Raw genomic sequence first — 12,392 nt, forward strand, 5'->3', positions numbered from 1 at the left:
ATAGCGGGAGACTGAGAAGGAATGAAGGACTCTCAGAAATCCCTTGAGTTTCACATACTTCTGGAACTTCATTTTGATCATCTAGAGAGAGGCTCCACCCTCTTTGTACCCATCAAAAGGTAATGGACAAATTAAAATTGGTCTTAGCAGATCCATGTTTTAGCAAGCAAAATCTTGATTGCTTCAAGTTCTGCATAGGTAAGAACCCCCATTGAGCCCTTTTAAAAACTGGCTAAAGAAAATGGCAGGTTGGGCAGACCAGGTGGCTCAGTGGTTTAGCACCACCTTCGGCCCAGGATATGATCCTGGAGTCCCAGGATCGAGTCCCACGTCGGGCTCCCCTGCATGGAGCCTGCTTCTCCCTCTGCCTGTGTCTCTGCCTCTCTCTCTCTCACTCTGTGTCTCTCATGAATAAATAAATAAAATATTTTTTAAAAATGGCAGTCAAGTTTAATTACAGATGTTCCTGGGAGCTCATGGAGTTATATTTTATTATAAACAACTTTTATTTTTTCTAAGAACCTTAGGTAAGAAATTTCCTGCAGAAGATTCTAGGTTTGATTCTTAAAAACAACACTGGCATGGATCAGGAAGATTTTTATCTGTAGAATCCATTTCAGAGAGAAAATGAATGTGGGTAGGCCCCACATACTTGACATATGCAAGTCCTCTATGGGTGATTTGACACTGTTTCCCGTTCCTGCCTTCCTAAAGTTTCTACTCTCTTTGTTCCCATGATCTCTCAGTATGCTGGTCCCTCCAGCCTCTAACTCTTTTTCCTCCATGTCCTCCCTCCGCAGGAATCTTGTCTTATAATATCTGCCCTTTAAGTGTGGGTATTCTCCATGGCCCTAGGTGATCAATGGAGGCAATTTTATCTACTGTGATGATAGTTCTGCCTTCAAACTCTGAAATTCCGATTTCCAAGTCTGTTTTCTCAACCCTGACCTGAGACCCTCAAGAATCACATCAGTCCCGTTTTACTCCCATTCACCTAGAACATAGACCTATAACTTTTCATGACATGTCCGTTCTGCATAGCCTGGCTATTTGACTCTTGTGGTGCCCAAGTAGGGTATCTCTCAATTGGGTGGGGGCCCCCAAATGTGGGGCAACCATCGGGTAGAAGCCAGTGGTGTGAGAGGTCAAAGAATTCACTTGAGGCAGAAAAAAAGAGATACAAACTTATTGAATCTACCGCTCGCTTGGGAGCAGGAGAGGTGGGCCGGAGAGCAGAGGAGAGGCTGCAAGGCCGTGGGCGGGGCTGCGTTGAAATGGGGAAGGGGGGCGTGCAGTGTATGGAATCTTCCCTGTTCTGGGAGCTGTGCCTAGCTGTAGGCAGCCTGTTGGGCAGTTAAGGCCAGTGGATATTTTGAGGTGGGTCCTGAAGGGCCTGGCCCCTTCTACATTCCATCACTCAAGCCAGTTTGCCTAAAAGCTGGCCTCTCCACCCACCCCTATTATATTGAAACTTCTAGGAGGAGAAATCAGGTTGTGAATTTTATTGCCCTCTCTTTGGACTTGAATTGGTTAGAGGCTCTACTAAGTAGAAGGCACTTGTCAGCAGTACTTGCGTAACAAAAGCACCCAAACATAATAAGGACATTTGTTATCTCACAGGTAGGGGCTGGTTGTTTTAGGGTTTCAGCCTGTCAGCAAGGACCCAAGATCTTCTGTCCGTGCCGTCCATCATCTTCTATGTGCTAGATCTGATCCCCGACGAGCTCCCTGGTCACATAGTGGCGGTCTCAAGTCCCGGCATTGTGTTTGGATTAGCTATAGAGGATTATCTGGGGAAATCCATATATGTCTCCAGACTCTCTATATTTTATGTTATGTTATGTTATGTTATATTATGTTTGTTATGTTATGTTACTTTAGAGAGAGTGTGTGAGAGAGAGAATGAGCAGGAGAGCAGCAGAGGCAGAGGCAGAGGGAGAAGCGACTCCTCACTGAGTGGGGAGCCTGATGCAGGGCCTGGATCATGACCTGAGCTGAAGGCAGATGCCAACCAACTGAGCCACCCAGGCGCCCCAGTCTCCAGACTTTCTAAATTTTCTAAAATTATCCCTTTATTCAGTCAGCATAGTAGAGAAAGAAGTTTTCGAACTATATCAGACTGGCCTCCCCCAAAATTGCTAAGCAATTTTGTGTTTTGGGAAAATGCCACTTGATTATTTGAGGGAAGCTGCTAGACTTAGCCTTATACAAGTCTAATGTAGGGGAATGGATGCTGTGTGAACATAATCCTTCCCTCTACGAAAACTCTCAGGAGAAATTTCCATTTGGTCTTTGTGTTGAGAAGAGTCCTGATCTGCCTAAGCAATTATCTTAAAGACGTTGAACTGCCTGGCTGATAAGATGTCCCCTTTTTCTTTGGCTGTTAGAAAGACTAGAGTCAAAGACCAGGTCAAACACATGATTTTACGACTTATATAAACCCAAATACCTCCAGCAGCAGTTTTGGTCAAACTATTTAACAAGTTCCCAATCAGCATTAACAGCAGTTACAAACAATGAGCATCAGTCTGTCTTACTGGCCAGGCATTAAGCTAATGAGGACAGGCCAAAGAGAAAGCATAAGAAAAATAATCTAATAAACTATTTTTGTTTTATTCCCACGTGACAGAGATTTGAGTTCAGAAAAATAGTCCATGATGATGAATGGACTGACACTCTGCCTCAGTGTTGGGGAGCAAAAGGGAGTAGAGGGGATGGTGGTAAATTGGACCGCCCATGCCCTCTTAGGAATGGGGACCATGCCTTGTCTCCAGATGATTGCTGCCAGACTAGAAGACGGCTCAGAGCTCCTAGAACTTCCACTATTTTTAGGAAAAGCCAGAAATCCTAATTTTTTAGAACACCTGGATTTTAACTATAACTTAAACCAAAAAACGAACACATCCGACTGAAAATAGACAAAGCTGCAGGCCAATCCGAAGGTTGCGTTCAGCCGAACCCAACCAGCTGTGGCTTCTGCTTCCTGCGGTGTATTAATCTCACTCCACTGCTACCACCCCACTGTACATTTCAGCCTTGTTTTTTCTTCTTCTTTCTCTCCTTAATTTCCAGTTTTTAATTCTGTGTCTTCTTATGTATCACTTTAAATCCTACCTGGGGCAGAGCAGAGCATAAAGAAACAGACTGCAGGACATCCCATCTGGGTGCCATCAACATCTCATACCCCAAGTCACACCGGCCTGTGTTGTTTGTGCCCCTCTAGTTCATATGGGATTGTCCTTGATTTGCTGTCAACAGAATACCCCCACTTGCTGCACTGCATGAACCAGAACCTGTTGCCAGGTTTACCCCCTTAGCCCCCCCGCCCTCCTCTCTCCCTCCTTGGCACAGTGCTGCAGGACCTTACTGTTCTGGACTGAATTACCCTAAGAAACCCTGGCTCACCTTCAATATCCACTTTGAGTGTCTTCAAATTCAGCCTCCTCCCACCCCCAACCCCCTCCAGCTACCAGGATGCGCACCGGACCTCCCCACCATCTCTGAGTTAAATCTAAGCTCCTGGAAGAGCTCCTGCCTGGCTCACCTGCCCCCTTGTCCTCACACTTAACACTGCTCCTGGGACGCTCAGTTGCCCAGCTCAGGCACCAGTCCCCCCCACAGAGGGCTCTGTCACTCCTCAGCTCCTCCCAGCACTCCACCAGCCCTCCTATCGCCCTCCTATCGCTCTGCATGGCCTCAGGCCTTCCTCTATCTCTGCACAGGAAGTAGATTAGAGACTAATCATAAGAGCTCACTTTAATTAACATATACTCTGGCCAAGCACAATTCTAGGCAGTTTAAATGTACTCACTTTATCTTCAAATGTCTTTTTTTTTTTTTTTTTTTTAAGTAAGCTCTTCACCCTACCTGGGGCTCGAAGTCACAATCTGAGATCAAGAATCCCAGGTTCCACCAACTGAGCTAACCAGGTGCCCCACCATCCTCAAAAATCTTAACAGGAATAACTGGTCCCGGTGTACAGCCCTAAGCGAAGGCGCTGAGAGGTTACGTAGCTTTCCCAAAGTCACCGCCTTGGTCAAGTGAGGGCTTGGGCTCAGGCCCCGGGCTCCAGAAGCACTTCATCTTCACCAACGGGAGACGCACAGGGTGGGGGATCTATCTCAAGCAGCTCCTTCCCTCCCTGTTTACTCAGGGACTGAAGGGCCTTAAGTCATAAATGACCCCAATTCCTGCTTTCCTTCCCGATAAGGACCATGCCTGCCACGCCCTGGTCTGGACTCTTGCAGCCACAGAGGCTTCCTCAGATTCCCAGCCTCGGCTCCTCAGGCGCAGCTCTGGGGAGGAGGCCGGCTCCACGCTCCACCCCCTGGAACGTAGATAAGAGGCCTTCTCCTTACCTCAGCTCCCCAGAAGGCAACAGGAAGGTAACAAGAAAAAAAAAGTGGGGGAAACCTCTTGTTTCTAAATCTAGTATTGGAGTTTGAGGGGGGGGACTTGGGGCCACAGAGAGTGGGGGTTGGGGAGCACAAACTAGGGCAGAGAGCTGTTGCCCTGGGGCAGCCTCTCTAAAAGGTGACCTTACCTTGGCCTCCAAAGAAACACACACAGAGAAATAGAGAGTGAACCCATGAGCAGCCCCATGGTGCCTCAGAACCCTGGGGTTCATCTCCTGGCTCCTGTGACCATCTTGGCTCCTGCTTGACTCTCACTTCACTTGAAAACTTCAGGGTTTCATGTTCCTGTCCAGGCTGAAGGATCCAGAAGTACCTTCAAGGTATAGCTTGGGCTCCCTAGATCTGCTCCAGAGATTTAACTTAATCTTATGTCTCCCCAGACATGTCATGTCTTGCTCATGTCTTCACAGATGCCAGTTCACTTCCGCTCCCAAGAAGACCCCGCAGCCCCGTGTGCTCCTCCTCAGAGCGGCCGGCACTGGGCATGCAGAGGCCGCCTTCAGTGCTGGGCTGAGGCTCTCTCCCCGCCTGGAGAACCGCCTGGAGAACCGCAGGTCGCAAGACCCAGGGGGGCCGCCTGGGTGGCTCAGGGGTTGAGCATCTGCATTTGGCTCAGGGCGTGGCCCTGGGGTGGGGTGGGGGGGCTCCCTGCAGGGAGCCTGCTTCTGTCTCTGCCTCTCTCTGTGTCTCGAATGAATGATAGAATGAATGAATGAATAAATAAATAAAATAGAAGACAGAGGGGCAGACGCAGCTCAGGAAATGTCCAATACACACAACGCTATCTTGAAAGAAAAAATTCCAGAATAGGTTTCGAAGACTGGAACATTTCTCTTTTTGAAATAACTCTTCTATCCCATCTGAAAACAAAAATTAAGAGGATCTACCCTGTGTCAGGGGACAATGAACGAATAAGTTGTGTCAAAGTAGGTAATTTAAAAATGACACCAAAAGGTACACGTGACTTATCACAAGCTCTGAGCAAGGTGTGTAAGCATCCCTCTACACACACTGACATTCACACTCAGGGCCTTGCCTTAAGTAACCAACCAAACTCAAAACTCCTGACACCATGAGCTACTATGGCAGCTACTCTGGAGGCCTGAGCTCTGGCTGTGGCTGAGGAGGCTGCAGATACGGCTGCTGCCACCCCCAGTGCTAGGGAGGATACGGGTTCTCTGCCTTCTACCCAAATTCTGCCCCAAGAGCCCAACATCTGAGGCCATAAACGGAGTCTCCAAACCTGACTACAATAATCAAACCAAACAAGATCATTCAAGACCAAGCCAAGATAAAAAGCATGTGTAGCTTCTAAGATTTTAGGCATATTTATCACTTTATAATGTTCTCTTTCGTGTCTCCTGGTTTCCTTCATTTGTGCTTTTATAACTGTGATATTTCTCTATTCCTTTTGCAATAAATTATCTTAAAACAGTAAAAAAGGAAAGAGGGGAGGAAGGAGGGAAGGAAGGGAGGGAGGGAGGGAAAGTTAAGAGCGTCCAGAATTCTCCAGCACGGTGGCTGGATCCAGGTGGAGGCTAGGTGGGGGCAGGGGCTGGTCCCTTTTTCTCTGCCTTTGAAGCGTATTGACATTACCAGGAGGCAGCAAAGCCTTAAGAATTTTACTATTCTTAGCTGCTTCCTGTAAATGCAAAATGAACAGACGTATAATCAGTCATTGGCCGACAGAGCCTTCTAATCCCACAGCACGCTTTTTGTATTATCAGTGGAGGGCCAGTAGCAAAATCCAGAATGGGAAGACTACAAACTGTTTTCCTCAACAAATACATTGTGAGGGGGCAGCCCGGGTGGCACAGCGGTTTGGCGCCGCCTGCAGCCTGGGGTGTGACCCTGGAGACCCCAGATCGAGTCCCATGTTGGGCTCCCTGCATGGGGCCTGCTTCTCCCTCTGCCTGGGTCTCTGCCTCAATCTCTCTGTGTGTGTGTCCCTCATGAATAAATTAAAAAAAAAAAAAAAGTTTTTTTTTTAAAGAGAGAGAGCTAATACAAAGAGAAATGGGACCAAATGTCCCACAGGCCAGAACCTTTCAAATGTCACTGCCTTATTGGTGAGAAGGAGCTGGAGAAAAATATGAGGTAAATAAAAGAGGGAAGACACAGCTTCACTTCTTCCAAGACGTCCAGACTGGCAAATATTTAAGACTGCGAAGTCAGTGTTTACAGCAGAGTGAGTAAACAGCCCCACTCATGTAAATTGCTGCAACATCTCAAGAGGACAATTTATTGTGTTAAAGCTTTGATCAAGAAATTCTATTTCAAAAAAAAAAAAATTCTATTCTAGCTATTCAGTATATCCAAGGACACTCCCACCCTCAACAGTTCTCTACTGAATCACACTTATCAGCATATTCTAAAGATAACAGAGTCACTCTCATCGCTTGTCTGTCCCACAGTACTCGGCTCCGTTTCGTAATTAAACTTGCTATACCGGATCATCCGTGGCCGCTTCCTTACTGCTCATTCTTTCTGATTTTTTTTTTAAAGATTTTATTTACATATTCATGAGAGACACAGAGAGGCAGAGACATAGGCAGAGGGAGAAGCAGGCTTCAACCACTGGGCCACCCAGGTGCCCCTTCTCATTCTTTCTTGAACACACCCCACTGTGGCTTCCTATGCACCCCATGTGACTGAGACTGGTGATCCTGTCAAGGTCATCAATGCTTTCCATGCAGTGAGACCCACTGGGTCGCTTCTCTGTTCTTACCTCTCATTCCACATGGTTGACCACCCTCTCCTTTACATCCTTGGCTTCTCTTCTTTGGACTTTCTTACAGCCCCAGTAGCCAGTCCTTTCCAGTCTCTTTAACTGGTTCTTTTTCTACTCAAAAGGTTAAGTGCTGGGGTACCTGGCTGGTTAAGTCTGGAGAGCATGTGACTCTTAATCTTGAAGTTGTGAATTCAAGCCCCATGTTGGCTATGGAGGTTACTTAGAAAGAACATCTTTTTTAAAAAGGCATAACAGCCCTTTCTGCCCACCAGTCCTGTCCCCATACTTTAATAAAATGACTTTTTGCACACACATACACACAGACAAAAAAACAAACAAACTAACAAAAAAAAAGGTAGGTCCTCTGACTTAGGCCTACTTCACCTATATCTTCTTCCCTAGGGCATGAGTTTTTGTCTATTTTGCTCTCCACCAAATCCTTTGCTTTAAAAAATGCTAGTGGGGTGGCTGGCTGGTTCAGTTGGTAGAGTGTGAGACTCCTGATCTCAGGGTTATGGGTTTGAGCCCCACTTTGGAATAGAGCTTACTCTAAGGAAAAAATAAAAATGCTAATGATATGGCAAAGACTCAAACCCTTATCTCCAACTTTGATCCAAAAAAAAAAAAAAAAAATCCAGACTCAGATATCAAAATGTCCTACTCAACAATTTTATTTTTTTAATTTTTTTTAAGGCCCAAACTACTGTTTTTTGTGTTTTGTTTTTTTAAAGAGGCCCAGCAACAGTTTTACATGGATATGTAACAGGTATCTCAAACTCACTCAAGATGCCATGGCTGGCATCTTGGCTCAGCCAAGTGGGTGGCTCAGCCAGTCAGGTATCTGCCTTCGGCTCAGCTCATGATCTCAGGGTCCTGAGATCTGCATCAGGAGATCAGATCAGTGCTGCTCAGTGGGAAGCATTCTTCTCCTTCTCCCTCTGCCCCTACCCACCTCTCATGCTCCCCCTCACTCTCAAATAAATACATACAAACATATATACACATCTTTATTTAAAAAAAAAAAATGCCACGGCCAAAAAGTTACTCTTGACTTTCAACCCTCAAACCTGCTTACTCCTAATTATTTCACGATCATCCATCAAGAAAAAAATCTGGTGTGCTCTTCCTCAATTTTTGTTTTCCTCACCTTTGTCAACTTTTCATCTAAAACAGTCCAAAGTAAGTTCCCTTCTCTCCATCTCTACCTTCACCCTAATTCCACCCAACATCATCTCTTGCTTGGAATCCTGGAATTTCCTCTTAACTGTTCTTGCTCTCCCTCTTGCACTTCCATACTCCGTATTCTATAGTAGCCATATCCTATAGTAACTTTTTTTTTTTAAGATTTTATTTATTTATTTATGAGAGACATACACAGAGAGAGGGAAAGACACAGGCAGAGGGAGAAGCAGGCTCCCTGCAGGGACCCCGACATGGGACTTGATCTCAGGACCCCAGGATCACACTCTGAGCTGAAGGCAGACACTCAACCACTGGGCCACCCAGGCGTCCCAAGTAAAGCAACCCTATGGCTCCCCACCTAGAATGAAAGTCGAACTCCTGACTCCCTTACAAACCCTTTCGATTCTCTAGTGCCTGCCTTCCTCCAGCCCACGTGATCGCTTTCTCCCCTCACCCTCAACCATTCGCATAAAGCCCTTGATTAGGATCCTCTCCTAGCTGACTCTTATCCTTATGTTGCAATTTAAATTTCATATCCTGGGATGCCTGGGTGGCTCAGTGGTTGAGGGTCTGCCTTTGGCCCAGGGCATGATCCCAGGGTCCAGGGACTGAGTCTCGAATCGGGTTCCCTGCAAGGAGCCTGCCTCTCTCTCTCTATGACTCTCATGAATAAATAACATCTTTTAAAAAATAAAAATAAATTTCATATGCTTAGAAACCATCCCTGACCTAATACAAAATACTCTCAGCATTTAGCCTTAGAACTTACTAGTATTATTTTTCTTAATTTCAAGTTCTCTCCAAATACAAAGTAAATTCCATGAGAAAAGAGTTTTTGTCTATTTTGCTCTCCACAATATCCTTCACTGCCCTAAACATGACTTGGCACACAGTGCGTGGTAGGTTAGTGACTTAACAAGTATTTAAAAATATAGAAAGATATTCACTCAAATATTTCTTGAATAAAAATGCAAGTATAGCAAAAAACTGGAAACTCTAAAAGCTAGAGGATTCCTTATAGCATACTATACAAGGGATACAACTATTTAAGATAATGAGGTCAGGGGTGCCTGGCTGGCTCAGTCAACAGATCATTCGACTTGATCTCAGGGTCATGAGTTCAAGCCCCATGTTGGGCATGGAGCCTACTTCAAAAAATAAATTATATATATATGGCTCCCAATGGTTCTTGCCTCCTGGTAATTATACTTTTACTTTGTTACTTTCTATATTGATTGGAGCTCGTCTGTGCAACAGAGTATGGTGGAGATAATGGTGTGTGGTTTCCGAGGCTAGATTCTAAAAGGCATTGCAGCTTCCCACTGTTCTCTTTGAGCACTCATTTTGGGGGAAGCCAATATTTGTGTTATAAGGTCACTCAAGCAGACCTGAGGGCAGGTGCGGGTGGAGATTTGAAACAGAGACTTCTCACCAACAGTCAACTTGTGAGCTCTGTGAGGGAACAGCCCTGGAAGTAGATTCTTCAAACCCAGTTACACCTTCTGATGACAGCAGCCTCATGAGATCCCAAGAAAGAACCTTCTGGCTAAACTACTCCTGATTTCATGGCCCACAGAAACTGTACATGTTTAATACATTTTTTAAAAAAGATTTTATTTATTTGAGAAAGAGAGAGAGTGCATGAATGAGAGAAGGAAGGAGGGCAGCGGGAGAGGGAGAAGCTGGCTCCTCACTAAGCAGGAAGCCTGATGCGGGGGTCAGTCTCAGGACCCTGGGATCATTACCGGAGCTAAAGGGCAGAGGCTTAACCAACCGACTGAGCCACCCAGGTGTCCCTGATTAGTACATTTTTATTCTTGTTTTAAGCCACTAAGTTTTCAGGTTAAGTTTTTATATATAAATACAACTGATATATAGTATAGCTCCTCTTTTACTTAAGTATATTGGTACACGTGCTCATCATACAGGCACAGAATGTATCTCAAAGGGACACAAAGGGAGTAACTGGGTTCTGTAAGTGGGCAGGGAGGGAATATGTGCTATATCCTTTTATATTCTCAAATTTACTTACTAAACCACTTACTACTTTTATTTTTTAAAGTTTATTTAAAAAACTTTCTAAGTATGGGCCGCCTGGGTGGCTCAGTCATTTAAGCCTCTGACTCTTGGCCATGATCTCGCAGTTGTGGGATCAAGCCCCACATCAGGCTCTGCTCGGTGCGGAGTCTGCTTCAGATTCTTTTTCCCTCCTGCTTTGCCCACCCTGCTTACACACACTCTCTCAAATAAGTAAAATCTTAAAAAAAGATATTTAAGGGGTGCCTAGGTGGCTCAGTTGGTTAAGTGTGTCTGCCTTTGACTACAGTCGTTATCACGGAGTCCTGGGATCCAGCCTTGTGTCAGGCTCCCAGCTCAGCCAGAGGGCTACTTCTCCCTCTGTCCTTCTCCCCTGCTTGTGTGTACTCTCTCTCTTAAATAAATAAATAAAATCTTAAAAAAAAAGATATTTAAGCAAAAGTGTTTAGAGCTAAGGATAAACCAGTGGTGGCCTTTCCCAAGCCTTCTTGTCCTTCCTGTTTTCCTTGACTTCCTCCTACTCTTAAACATCTAACTTTGGAATAGGCTGATACTTTTTAAAGGTTTTCCAGTAGCCAAATACTGGAGGATTGTTTTGTCTTTCATATCAGTGCTTTTCACTGAGAACATCGACCCCATGACTACTAATGCAGGAATCCTGATTTGATTATTTGCATTTAATATAATAATAAGCAATAATGTTGCAGTCGCTGATTGTGGCACAGAGAAATGAACCGCTCACGCTGCTGCTGGGTGCTGGTGGCTTGCCTGGAGTTTGACACGGAGCCACAGGCTGAGGTTTCTGCAGGAGATGGCCTATAACTCTAGCTGAGCCTAATTCCTCACTAATAAAGACAGACACTGAGAAATATCTCACAGAATGACCAACTGGAGGAGGCAAGGGCAGCTCCCACCCAAGCCAGCTGACTCTCCTTCAGTAAAGACAAGGTGTGGTGTGAGTGACTCCTATCACTCCCATTTATATAGATCTCAGTGAAGTTCCCGGGCTTGAAAAAAAAATGTGGGACTTGATCTAGGTTTTTTTTTTTTCTTCAGAACTGGGGGTGGATGACACATGCCTCTGACTAGTAGAATCAGAAATTTGTCTCTTAAAAGACACCCAAACTCTGCAGAACCATAATTTTAATCAATAAGACTCGGGAGAGCAGTGACAAACTTTACCTTTGATTCTGTAACATAGTCCTATCCTCCCAAGGGCCTCCAATGAGTTCAAATTCCAGGAAGAAAGTTGTAATCACTTAAGTATGCATACTGATGAGATGACAGCCCCAGGATTTATGAAATCTTGATAACCAGGAAATTAGTCTGAAATTGCTGCTAGTAACAACAAAGAGGATACGAAATATCCATAAGACAACTCCAAACCAGGCAGTTTAGCTTTAGTGATGGCACAAATCCACATTCGATTTCAAATTAAGAAGACCCTCTTAATTTGAGTGGAGCCAGTGGAGTGCAAAATATTAAAATTTGCTGATGGCTTTAAAAATTTGGACCCCACTGGCGCTTGGGTGGCTCAGTGAGTTAAGTGTCCGACTCTTGGTTTCCACCACCCGTGTCAGGATCTCATGGGCCTTGGGAAGGAAGCTCCATACTCAGCAGGGAGTCTGCTTGAGGACGTGCTCTCCCGCTCCTCTGCCCCTCCCCCTGCCCACTCACATGCATACATGCTCACTCTCTTTCTCTCCAACAAATCTTTAAAAAGAAAAGATTTGATGAAAAATGAACCAACATCGACAACAAACCTCTTCCTTAGGGAACTAAATAATGATCATCCATACATGGAATACTATCCAGTCGTTAAAAATAAGGAGGAAGGGGCACCTGGGTGACTCAGTCGGTTAAGTGTCAGACTCTTGATTTCCACTCGGGTCATGAGATTGAGCCCACATGGGGCTCTGTACTCCGCCCAGAATCTGCTTAAGATTCTCTATCTCCCCCACCGCTCTCTCCCACTCGTGTGAGCTCTCGCTTTAAAATAAATCAATAAAGTCTTTAAAAAAATACTT

Source organism: Canis aureus, chromosome 2 (genome assembly GCF_053574225.1).
Source record: "Canis aureus isolate CA01 chromosome 2, VMU_Caureus_v.1.0, whole genome shotgun sequence".
Lineage (NCBI taxonomy): Eukaryota > Metazoa > Chordata > Mammalia > Carnivora > Canidae > Canis > Canis aureus.